A 13,562-nucleotide genomic window follows, 5' to 3' on the forward strand; every position below is an offset into this window, starting at 1 on the left:
AAGGTCCCTCTCAAGTGATGGCCTTCTTCTCCCCATGCAAACAGCAAAAACTGCCACTCCAGGGTACTGTGAAGGCACATGTGGAATAAATGTCCCTGTGAGCATCCGGGGCCTAACACAAGCCTGCATGTGCCTGCAAGCTCCATCCCCTGACATCAACCTCCAGGGGCTCCATGCAGAGTTAATTTGTTCTGACACAGGTGACAGTATCTGGGGGGCACACATTGGTAGGCCAATTGTATAATTTCTCTTTCCCAACTTCCTGAAACAGTTCCTAGACTTATAATATTTCTGGTAATAGAAAAAATGTTCATATTATATTAGTAACATATAATAACAGCCATTTACTGACAGCTTACCAGGTACCTTACAATTACTGTATAAGATAGGCACCTCTTACTTCCACGGTACATGTAAACACTTCCTTATTTGGGGGAATCAGACAGCTGATGCGAGTATAAATTGGTATAACTTCTCAGAAGGGTAATCTGGAAACAGCTATGGAAACTAAAATGCAAATATCCTTGCACCAGGCAATTCAGAACAGACCTACAAATATACACCCTAGTGCCCAAAGACGGAGATGCAAGAATATTCACTGAAACGATTTACAACAGGAAAATTCTGGAAACAAATACCAATCGATACAAGAGTGATTAAACAAATAACAGTATATCTGTAAGATGGGACACCTGAGACTGCTGAGGAAAACAAAATAGATTTCTGTGTGGTGATACTGAGCATTCTCCAAGATGTATTAAAGGGAAGCAAGATAAATACCATTATGTGTAACCATTTTTTTATATAGTTACTAAATTTTCTGCAACTTGTTTCTTGTGTTTTTTTTTTTAAGTCAGCTCTATGCCCAACATGGGGCTTGAACTCACCACCCCAGGATCAAGAGTCTCATGCTCTACTGACTGAGCCAGCCAGGCGCCCCTCTGTCTAACTATTTCTTAAAAGAGATCTATATATGTGCAAACCAGCGTTCTGACTGTGCACTCTCAGGCAAGTTATGCAACAGCTTCCTCATCTGCAGATTGGGATGGTACTTCCCACACAAAGCACAATAAAAATTACCTGTGGCCACTGCTATAATTTAAAGATTATACAATCATGATACTATTATAATAATAACATTAATAATTTTACTATTGCTATTAGATAGGCTCCAAAAAAAAAAAAAATCAGTTTCATACCTGCACTGCCCAGTGTCAGGCATTCGGCAGACATAGGGCAACGAGGCATCCACCACATGCTCGGTCTCCTCATCTAGCTCATGGCCCACAAGGGCTTCTTTTCCAGATACCTAGCCCACGTGGCCTGGCCCCTTCAGTATCTACCACCAACCGGCAACAAGAAACCACGAGCAGTGAGATGGATCTCCACTTCTACTGCTCAAACACCTGCTCCCAGATGCACACAGATTTCATCTCTGATCAAATGTCTCCTCCTCAGTCAACCCAGTTCTCCATCTAAAATAGATCCTGCTGCCATCATTCTCTATTTCCTCATGCCTCCCGGCCTCGCAGCAGTTACTACCACTTAACATAGCATTTATTCCTTATCTCTCATTCTAGAATAGGAGATCCCGAGAGGGGCAATATGTCTCTGTCCATTGGGCCTAGAACAATACCCAGCATAAAACAGGTGCTCAATAACTATATATGAAAAGGTGGGACTGATATGCAAATTAATAAAGTTACAGAACAAAAAATAGACTTGCAAAACAACATTTTAAAAGATTACTGTTATTTTTACCCCAGCAGAGGGTTCTCAAGGCACTGTTAAAAGGTAAGTGTCCTACAGACTCGAGTCTTAACTGTATTTAAAATGTCATTTTTTTCCTATGTAGCATAAACACATTAAAAAAACACCTTGTGAAAATACACTGAACACTTTTAAACTAACAGCTATGAGAAACAATGTCTATTAGTCATAACAATTGTTTAAAAAGGTACTTCTGGAATAAATAAAGCTCAAAGGGCAAAATGAATTCAACTTGCTCCCCTTCATTCCCTCCAACTCAAGTTTCCTGCATGTAGGTCAGAATAAGCATTAACTATTAAACAGCTCTGTTAAAATTTAACGTTATGCTATGTTAAGATTCCTAACTATTTTAAGGAAACATGTGATAGCCAGTAAGCACTGACCAAACTAAGGGGATATTAGCATATTTACTCTGTTACTAATGAAAATCTTAGATTGGGTTTTGAAAACCTTTAAAGGATAGGGAATTCAAAAAAGGACATCCCTCTTCCACTTGCCAAAATAACTTCCCAAAGTATGGAGGAAAATAAAAACAAAACCATATATAGGATTCACAATGTGTCCTAACAGTTGCTAATCTAACAGAACAAACATCAAGAGCATTTAGAGGAGTAAATAACTATTCAAAACACAACAATGTAAAATAAAATTTGCAATGTCTGGTATCCAATAAAAAATTACCCAACCAGCAAAGGGCAGGAAAATATAACCCAGATTGAGGAGATAAATCAATCAAAACCCAGACTTGAAAGAGAAGTTAAAATTAGCAGACAAGGTCATTACAACAGTTGGTACAACTATATTCCATATTTTCAAAATCTTAAGTAGAGAAATGGAAGATATAAAAATGATACAAATAGACCTTGTAAAGATGAAAGCCAGGATGTCTAAGATGAAAACTTACTGAACAAGATGGCAGATTAAACACTACAGAAGAAAAATAAGCGAATGTGAAGATACAGTATGAAAACTATCCAAAACGAAACCTATGGAGAAAAGACAAAGGGGCATCAGTGAGCTGTGGGGCAACTTTTCATGGTCTACAACATGCATGGTATTGCAGCCCTCGAAGCGCAGGACACGGAGAAGGAACAGGAAAAATGTGAAAAATAATGCCCAAGATTTTCCCAAATTTGATAAACACTATAAACCCACAGATCCAAGAAAAAAGCTCAATGAATCCCACAAACACAAGAAACATGCACACAAAGACACATCAAAATAAAACTGATCAAAACCAGTGACAGGGAAAAGTCTTTAAAAGCAGCCAGAGAAAAAGGACATGTTACGTAAAGGAACAAAAATTAGGATGATAGCATATTCTTGCAGGAAATGATACAGCAAAAAGACAGTGAAGCAACACCTTTTGAAAAAGTAAAAATTAAGAGTTAGCCCAAAGGTTTTGAACTCTAAGCGTCCTGGCTCACATCTACACTTCTGTGTAGCAAACTCCTGTGGCAATAGCACCTCCGAATTGCAAACATTTCATTTTCTTCAACACCATCATTTCATCTGGTTAGATTAGATGGAGTAGACGAGCATCTGCTTTCTTAGTACAATGCTGTATACCCCAAAGCCATGAGGTAAGTATCTGTTGGGAGGGCACCTAAGGGAATCCACTGTAACCTCTGGGCCAGACCACAAAGTGCTACCCAGTTCACCTACATTATATCTAATCCCCATAAATATGCCACGTGAAGCAGGAAGTATCTCCTGTTTTACAATTCAGGAAACAAGGTTAATCTGGCAAAGAAAATTACACAGGTAGGCGTAACCAGGTCTTTCTCACTCCATATAGCTCTTTCTATTAACACACAACTGAACTATATTAAGGGGAAGGAAAAACATAAAATACCAAAGTTCATTCAGGATAGAACTAGAATGACGAGGGGCACCTGGGTGACTCAGTCGGCTAAGCATCCGCCTTTGGGTCAGGTTGTGGTCCCGGGGTCCTGGGATCAAGTCCCGCACCGGGCTCCCTGCTCAGTGGGGAGCCTGCTTCTCCCTCTGCCTGCTGCCCCCCCTGCTTGTGCACGCTCTCTCTCTATCAAATAAATAAAATCTTAAAAAAAAAAAAAGAACTAGAATGATGAAATGGAGAATTCTACTCAGAGTAAAGCAGATTTCTTAATGAAAACAAAGAACTGTCTTTTTTCCACTTATTATAATGGACAAGGTCCCCAACAATTGCCTTACAACCAATAAGACACAGTGTTTCAGAACACTATCTCTTCTACATGCTCCTTAATGGAGACCAAAGTACGATGCAACAGAACAAAGGCCACTGGCAGACAAAACAATTCAGTTCCAGAGACATAAGTCTATTTCAATCTAATGATAAAATTTACTCTTTGGGCAAAAATCAGCAAATGATGACCCCTCCCAAGCCAAATGCTTTTATAAGGGCCACAAGCTAAGAGTGACATTTAAAGTTTGAAAAAAAAATAGTAATACTAAACATAAATAATAATGGATGATAGCCCTAGAAATCAATTCAAATTTCAGTGTCCATAAAGAAGGCTTTATTGGTTCATTTGCATATCACCTGCGCTTCCTACAGCAGCAACAGAGCTCTGGAGTTGCAAGAGACCCTACACTCTCAAAGCTTGAAATACCTGAAATACCTATTATCTGGCCCTTTACAGAAAGTTTGCCAACCACTGCTTTAAGGGAACAGATGGGGCACACCATCTTTAACAATTTGCCATGAACATTATTCCTCACAACTAAGCTTTTAAAAAGTTCAGGCGCCTGGGTGGCTCAATCGGTTAAGGTCACCCTTGGGCTTGGGTCATGATCCTGGAGTCCTGGGATAGAGTCCCCGCAGCAGGCTCCCTGCTCAGCAGGGACTCTGCTTCTCCCTCTGCCCCCTAACCCCTGCTCATGTTCTCTTGATCACTCTCTCTCAAATAAATAAATAAATAATATCTTTATTAATAAATAAATAAATATTTATATTAATAAATAAATAAATAAATAAAATCTTTAAAAAGTAACTGAAGATCAATCATGCAACAACTATTTCTTAAGGACCTGCTCTGTGCCAGGCATTGTGCTAGACTCAGGGACTACAGCAGGAATGAGGCACAGCTCTGGCCCTCATGGGGAAGACCGGGACCAACGGTTCCATCAAGTGCCTAAAGTGTCTGGGCTGAGAAAGTATAGAGAAGGAAGGCAACACAGCCTGGTGGTTAAGAGCATCATCTATGGAGTCAGACACCCTAGGTCTGAATCCCAGCTCCACCACCTAACTGTATGACCCTGGCAATCACTGAAACTCCCTTAGTTTTTTCATCTGAAAAAGAAGATAATTGGGGAGCCTAGGTGGCTCAGTTAAGCATCCAACTCTTGATTTTGGCTCAGGTCGTGATCTTGGGATCATGAGATTGAGCCCCAGGCCAACTCCATGCTCAGCAGGCCTGCTTGGGATTCTCTCTCTCACCCTCCCCCACTAGGACAGGCACATACGCTCTCTCTCAAAAAAAATAATCTTAAAAAAAAAAAAAAGACTCATATGTACTTATTAATAGGATTGTTGTAAGGATTAAGTGAGATAATACATAAAAGCACAATGCCTGGCATATGGCAAATATTTAAAGAGATGAAAATTCAAGTTTATGAACTAGATTTTAGAAATTCTATGTTGCCAATGAGAAACAATATTTCTAGTTTTTCAACAATCATTTAACTAGAAAAAAGGATAACTCTCAGAGGAAAGTCCAGAGGCACTTAACATGATGTACCCCCAATGTGGAAGTAACCCCACCTCCACAGAATGGTGGTGCTGGGTCCACTGCAACGCTGACTAAACTGGGGACCACTGTTCTAAAAGCAAGGCCAGGGGCACCCGGGTGACTCAGATGGTTGGGCGTCTGTCTTCGGCTCAGGTCGTTATCTCTGCGTCCTGGGATCAAGCCGCACGTCCAGCCCCACTGGACTCCCAGCTCAGTGGGGAGTCTGCTTCTCCCTCTCCCTCTGCCTCTCCTCCTGCTCATGTTCTCTCTCTGTATCTCAAATGAATGAGTAAAATCTTAAAAAAAAAAATAATAATAATAGAAAGGCCATAGAATAGGGGTTCTTAATTAGGGGATACATTTGAATCACCTGGTCTGAGGCTGGAATTCAGTAGGTCTAGATGGGATTCCTGCATGTGTGTTTAAACCATTGCCATAAAACAAGGTAACAAAAAATTTAGTCTTCAAAAAAAAAAAACTTCTGGAGCACCTGAGTGGCTCAGTCCGACTCTTGGTTTTGGCCCAGGTCATGATCTCAGGGTTCTGGGATCGAGCCCCACATCGGACTCTGCACTCAGTGTGGAGTCTGCTTGAGATTCTCTCTCGCTCGCTCTCTGCTCCTCCCCCTCATGCTGTGTGTGTGTGTCTCTCTCTCTCTCTCAAATAAAATCTTAAAAAAAAAACTTTCATTTCTCCTTCACAGAATATTTTCCCCCTTTACCCACTGTACCCACCTTTTTTAAAAAAGATTTATTTATTTGAGAGTGAGAGACAGCCTGAGACAGAGAGCACAAGAGGTGGGGGGGGAGGCAAGGGGGGAAGCAGACTCCGGCTGAACAGGGAGCCTGATGCGAGCCTAGATCCCAGGACCCCCACACAGGGCTCAATCCCAGGACCCCAGGATCATGACTTGAGCCGAAGGCAGACATTTAACCAACTGAGCCACCCAGGTGCCCCTGCACCCACCTTTCGAGGGTAAGTTTAAATTCGACCTTCTTTATGTACCCTTCCCTGAAGCTTTATGCCCTTATGTTTTTAGCTATCATTTTCCCAAGAGTGTGACTTAATTTCCCAAAGATTTAAAGAGACCGAATCTTAAATCACTCATTTCAAAATATTTACTGGGCATCTACCGTGTGCCAGGTTACCATGCTCAGGACACAGTGGGAAGCAAAACCAAGGGGCTGTAAGAGATAAAACTGGAGATATATACATGGGAAGACGCCAAACCTTGAAAGCCTGGTCCAGGAGATCAGGATTTATGCACCAGGGAGAATTGCTGAAAAGCTCTAAGCAGGGAAGTGTCATGGTCTAACCTATGACTCAGAACTTATTCTAGCAAAAACACAAAGGGGCCAGCTGAAACACTGGATAAATATGCTCTCTGCGTTTGTGAAGTATCATTACTGTGGGGGGAAAAACAACACAAGGGTAAATAGATTTAAAAAATCATTAAAATTGAAGGACACCAGACGTGTCTGAGTTAGTAAATAATAGGGGAAACCTATTTGAAAGAGGGCAGATAGAGTCTCTTTAAAGGACATTTAAGCGGGGCCTAAAAGAGGAGCTGGCCATGCAGAGTGGTATAAGTGTTCATTTTGCGCAAAGGGATCAATGTATGATTCCCGAAATCGCAAGAGCTAGATTCCAGGAAAACCACAGCATAAATGAACAAATAGAAGAAGGTAGAAAGTGAGCTTGGAGATCACGATAAGAAATTTGGATTCTCTTGTTAAATATAATGGGAAGTCACTGGGTTTCTGTTTGTAAGATTACTTATTTTATTCTGAGTACATAACCAACTACGTGAACTAAAACATATATCCAAAGATATATGAGCTTAAACTGAAAAGTAATTCTCCCTCCCACCCCCGACCCCTAGCCACACAGTTCCCTCTCCCTAGAGGCGACCACTTTTACCAGTCTTTGAAAGGTTTTAAGCAAGACAGAACACAATCTAATTTATATTCTATGTAAATCGCCCGGGCTGAAAGGTAGACAATGGGTAAGAAGGACTCAGGGAAACCAGCTGGAGCCTGCTGTGCTAGTTCAAGGGAGACATGATGGCTGCTGGGTCCCAGGTGGTGACCATGAAGATGGGACAGGAGGACTGACTGAGGATGTATTATGAAGGGAGAATTAACAAAACTCATGTTGGCAAACAGCATTAATAACTATGAACATAGGCACTGTTTTTCATACACTTAGAATCTATAGGTCTAATATTTTAGACTTAAATATCTCAGAGTTCAGTAAACATGTACATACATAATGGGTGAGAGAACAAGGGGTAACACGAGAAAAAACAGATTACTAAAATGTAATGTTAACAAATTAATAATGGACTCACTGTGTCAATTAGTTAGACAATTTAACTCAGAAATGACATGGATAAAACCAACCCAAAACAGTACTGCTGTAGTTGAGGGGCTGAAATGGCAGCTATTTAAAAAAAGAAAAATGGAAAACTGAAGTCTTTAATACTGGTAGCTGTCAACCACCACATAATACGGAAGGCTGGAATCTTCTAAACAGAATTTCTGAGTATGACATCACACCTGTGTGATGTATTTCCTTCCAGTCTGATAAGTTAAAATGTACCAGAAAATTCTCATCAGTTCATAGTATGGAAAAAAAAATGCCATTAGTGGACAAAATTTTTACATTGAGTATTCATTAAAAAGCAGTTATGTGCTGTATCAAATAACAGAGTATTGTTGAGTCTTCAAAAGGAAGGACATTCTGACACCTGCTACAACAGGGATGAACCTTGAGGACATTATGTTCAGTAAGATGAGCCAGTCACAAAAGGACAAATACTGCATGGTTCCAATTTTATATCTAGAGTAGTTGAAATCATAGAGACAGAGAGGACAGAGACAGGGGCTGGAGGCAGGGAAGAATGTGCTTGATGGGCACAGAGATCCAGTTTCACAAGATGAAAGTGTTCTGGGATGGACGGTAGTGATGGCTCCACGGCAATGTGAATGTATATAATACCAGCGAACTGTACACTTACAAACAGTTAAGATGGCAAATTTCATATTGTATGTATTTTACCACAATTAATAAAAACTTTTTAAAGCATGGTGAGAAAATGTGTATAATACACTACCATCTATCTGATAAAGAGGAAGTGTAAATGTAACCATAAAATTAAAATGTAAAAAGGTTATTTATAGGGAAGAGGGATAGGTGAAGATGAAGGGATGGAAATACTACTTTGACTATACCTTGTTTCATTCATTTGATTTTGAAAGACTTTTAATATTTTACATAATTATAAAATAAAATTTTTAAAAAGCAATCCCTGAACACTAAGAGAAAAAAAAGCCCAAAAACCTATGCACCCAGTAGCAAAATCAGATAACTATTCTAAGTGACTTCAAAACACAGTAATTTGATGTTGTATCTCTAATGGGAATGCAAAAAAACTCTATTTTTATTAATTGATGATATTCTTCGTATTCTTCTAAGACTGAGATGTGTATAGTGTGGGATGAAACAGTAAGTAATTAGGGGTGCCTGGATCGCTCAGTCAGTTAAGCGTCTGCCTTCAGCTCAGGTCATGATCTCAGGGTCCTGGGGTGGAGCCCCGCATCAGGCTCTCCACTCAGCAGGAATCTGCTTCTCCCTCATTCTCCCTCAGTGCTCACTCCCTCTCTCAAATAAACAACTAAAATCTTAAAAAACAAAAAAATGAGTAATTAGAATCAAGATGTCTGTCTTGGAAAGAAAAAAGATACAGGTGTAAGTAACATCAAGACGGTTAAGTAGAACTCTGTATAGTAACCTGTGATCTGTACACTGGAAAGACCTAGAAACAATGATCAACCTAGTAGCAGTGAACAACCCCAGGACACAGACTGTCATTACTAAATACTGTTTTTCATTAAAAGAAACCAAGGCCCCTTGGAGAAATGGATGATTCCAGGGCCTGGGACAGAAAATGTGCCAGATGAGCCTGGTGCAGTTTGTCAGACTGGAAAGATCAAAGACTTTTAGTCTTGTTCAAAGGACTGGAGGCAAAATGAACAAACTCCTCTTGGACAAAGATCGGACAATCTCAGTATCAATAAGGATAATACCTACAACAGATTGAACCATATCAAATATGTTTAAATCCATGAGTTCACAATGACACAAACACATACACAACTCACTGGCTACTTTCAAAGGATTCCCAACTCATTTAGAGAACTAGTAAATACTGGAGAGGAATTATGCATTTATCCTACTTTTCCCAAAAGAGCTAAAATTCAGGGGTAACCAAATTATGGAGAGGGCATTTCTTCTTTTTTTTTTTTTTTAAGATTTATTTATTTATTTATTTGAGAGAGAGAGAGAGACAAAGAGAGCAGGGGGAGGGGCAGAGGGAGGCTGAGAGAACCTCCAGCAGACTCCCCACAGAGCATAGAGCCCAAAGCGGGGCTGGATCCCAGGACACCAAGATCATGACCTGAACCAAAACCAAGAGTCAGCAGCCTAACCAACTGAGCCACCCAGGTACCCCTAATTTCGCTTTATAGAAGCATTCTAGCTAATAAATGATGAAGTTATAGAATTAAAATATCAACACTTTTCAATGCTTAATAAAATAATGACTCTGGGGTGACTGGGTGGGTCAGTTGGTTAAGTAAATCAACTCTTGATTTCAGCTCAGGTTGTGATCTCAGGGTCATGGGATCAAGCCCCGTGGAGGGCTCCACATTGAGCGTGGAGACTTCTTGAGATCCTCTCTCCTTCTCCCTCTGCTCCTCCCTGCTTGTGTGCACACTCTCTCTCTAAATTAAATTTAAAAAGAAAGAAATAAGGACTCTAGACACTGAGCATCAAGGGAACCTATGAAGTCTTTTTGCTAAAAATAAATCAAATCTGAATCTGATCACATCTTCAGATTTATCTACCAGTGCACAGTCATTTCTGTGTAAACTACAATACAGAATAAAATCCAGACTGTGTGTAACTCCACAGGACAGATCATGAAGTTTCATCAAGAAATAAATTACAAGACAAAAGATGCAGGGGGACCTACAGATTAAAACAAGTCACAACATATAAATAGCATGTGGATCCTGATTCAACTGTTACAAAAAAAAAGACTATGACACAATCAAGAAAATTTTAACATTGGTTGGATATTCGAAGGTATTAAGAAATTCTTCATTTTTCATGATAGTGGTATTTGTGTTTATCTTTTTAAAAAATATATGTAAATATACACAGTGAAATATTGAAGTTAAAATGACATGAAATCTCAATTTCAGGGATACAGATAAAGACCAGCTATGAGTTAACAACTGTTGAAACCAGATGAGGGTAAACAGGGACTTATTACACCATTCTCTCTACATATACCTGAGAACACTTAAACATGTAAAATAAATAAATCCATTTGTACTCTGAGTTTCATGTAATAAAAATATTTTTATTGTCAAACTTAAAAACTGAGACAAGGTAAATTTTAACACTGGTTGGATATGTGATTTAACAATATTTTTTAAAGTGTATATATATATATATATATATATATATTTTTTTTTTAAGATTTTATTTATTTTTTGACAGAGAGAGCACACGCACAAGCAGAGGGAGCAGAGGCAGAGGGAGAAGCAGGCTCCCTACTGAGTCAGAATGCGATTCCCAACTCAAACTCAGGACCCTGGGATCATGACCTGAGTCCAAGGCAGAAGCTTAACCGAATGAGCTACCCAGGTGCCCCTTAAAGTATCTTTTAAAGCATTTCAGAGTATTTATTTTTCTAACAATACAATGACTACTTCAAAGAACTAACTGGAAACTAATAACCATCTGAAGAAACAGCTTTTATGGTAAAATCAGTAACACAGAGCTGAACACCAAACAAAACCTTACCAGTATCAGGTAATGTCAAAGACTTAAAGGGGAAAATGGTCAGCTGTCTAAATTATATTTTAGAAAGAAAACTATCCCACCTTTTGGACACTGGGTAGAATGTGGGTTCATGGCATTCAGTGAGCCTCTGTGACTAAAATCTAAACATAGCGACAAGCAGTACAACAAATAATACCAGCTGTCCCGCTGTAAACCACATCAAAACTCTGCAAAGCAGTTCTGACCGCCAAAAGCATTCACTTCCTTAAAAAACATCTTTACTATTCTAGTTTTCCCCACAGTCAGGATGGAGGGGTATATTGAGATTTCAGATTTTAAAATATAATTTCTACATCGCTAGCATCAGCCCATTAACTGAAGGTTGTATTCTACAATCCCACCCTCCTACCATTCACCCGCTAGGCCAAAGACGCCCTCTCCTCTGTTGGTGCCTGCTGAACTCTTACTCATCCGCTCCCACTCGCTTTCACCTGAGGCCGCACCGGAGGTTTTGCAAAGGAGACAGTGCGCCTTTCGGCAAGCCTATTTCTTCTCCCCATTAAGATTTCAATCCATCTTTCACAAACACGCAAAAATATCTTTCTGTAATAACTTACCAGCAATACACACAACTATCAGACGTGCTTTGGTCCTTAGGAATACACCAGTTGCTTTATGTCATTCAGGCATAAAATCACATACCACACCACCAGCAGTTTCAGGTGAACCACAGTATTTATTTGAAGGCAGGTATGCATGAAGTGAACACAAAACACCACAAAATATCCCGAGCCGTGAATTACATGAATACAAACAAAAGTAACCGTTCAAGGCAGAAGCCCTCTGACACCTCCCCCACCCCCCAACAACGTTAAAGAAAGAAAAGAGCCAGAAGATGACCAACAAGCCACCTGGCCGCCCAGTTCCAGGGCCAGCTCACTACCGTCTGCAGGCAGGTCTGGGGGACAGAGCCTGCCGCCTGCAAACGCACCAGAGCCGAGAGGCAGCACCGGATACTCGCGTCCGCAGGCAGCGCGGAGCCACGGGCGCTGGAGGCCGCGGACCGGGCGGTCGCCAGCACCTGCTTACCAAGCGTCTGCTCCCGACCCCCGCCGCCCACCACCCAGCCCACACGCCAGGGGCTCGGACGCTCCCACGGAGAAGCCCGCGCCGCCGAGGGTCTACAGGGCGCCGTCCTCTCCGCACTCGGTCACGGCCGACGGCGACCACCCCTCCCAACGCGGCCCCGAACCCCCGCGCCCGACCCGAGCCCCGCCAGCGCCCCGCCCGGCGCGGCCCCCGCCCGCCTCCGCCCGGCCTCCCGCGCCGGTGGGGCGCCGCCGCTGCCGCCTCAGGCCCCGCGGCCCGGCCTGCAGCCCCTCCACCGCTCGGCCGCGCCCCGGGCCCGCCGCCACCCCCGCGCGCGGGCCTCACCTCAGGGGGCGAATCGCTGGCAGCGCACGGGCGCTCCCAGGTCCAAGGGCGGCCGCCGCACGTCGGCTCGGGCTCCGGCTCGGGCTCCGGCTCGGGCTCCGGCTCGGGCTCCGGCTCGGGCTCCGGCTCCGCCCCCTGTCCGCGGCGCGCTCCCCAGCCAGCAGCCCCGGCCCGCCCGGCCTCTCCGCCCCCTCAGTCCCCGGCGCTGCCCCCGCCGCCGGAGCTGGGTGCGGCCTGCGGCGCTGCAGCCCAACAACGCGCCACCCTATAGGCCCAGCCCGCGCCGCGCCGCCCAGCAACGCGCCCTGCGATTGGCTGACCTCGAGGAGCGGAGGGGGCGGGGCTCGCGCGGCGAAGGGGAGGGTAAGGGCGGAGGCCCCGCCCGCGGCCGCCGCGGATCAGCGGGGACCCCTCTGGGTGCGGTCCCGCTGGCCCCCGGCGCGCAGTGGAGGGTCTGGCACAACAGGTCGGCTGGGCGGCATCGTCGAGACGGCGAGTCGCGGCCGCACAGGCCTCGTCGCTGAAGCCGACGGCCCGGCTGTGCCCGCGGCGTCCGCTCTCTCAGAACCTCTCGTGCACCCGCTCGTTGTCGCTGGACAGACTCGTGGAGGCCCCCTGCAGGCCAGGTGCCCGGGATGAGCAGCAGAGCGTCCTAAACGGCCCGGTTCCAGGCCAGAGGGGCCCTCCGAGCCCGGGGTCGGGCTGCTCCCTGCCTACCTCGTGCCTTCCTCCAGCACGCGGACCCTTGGACCCTGCGCCCGTGTGCCCGGC

At 43.5% G+C, this 13,562-nt stretch overlaps 1 protein-coding gene across 4 annotated transcripts in view; it reads right to left on the bottom strand.

The window, feature by feature from the left end:
- The window catches only part of LOC103676653 (alpha-adducin), an 83,095-nt gene extending 70,167 nt beyond the window's left edge, over positions 1 to 12,928 (bottom strand). For all 4 annotated transcript variants that reach the window (XM_040624900.1, XM_040624899.1, XM_040624898.1 and 1 more), the window contains exon 1: positions 12,792 to 12,928. The gene's annotated coding sequence lies outside the window, so the exon portion shown is untranslated. The remainder of the gene's footprint in view (positions 1 to 12,791) is intronic.
- Between the last annotated feature and the right edge of the window lie 634 nt (positions 12,929 to 13,562).

Source organism: Ursus maritimus, unplaced genomic scaffold, assembly GCF_017311325.1.
Source record: "Ursus maritimus isolate PB19 unplaced genomic scaffold, ASM1731132v1 scaffold_8, whole genome shotgun sequence".
In the NCBI taxonomy this organism is placed as follows: Eukaryota; Metazoa; Chordata; class Mammalia; order Carnivora; family Ursidae; genus Ursus; species Ursus maritimus.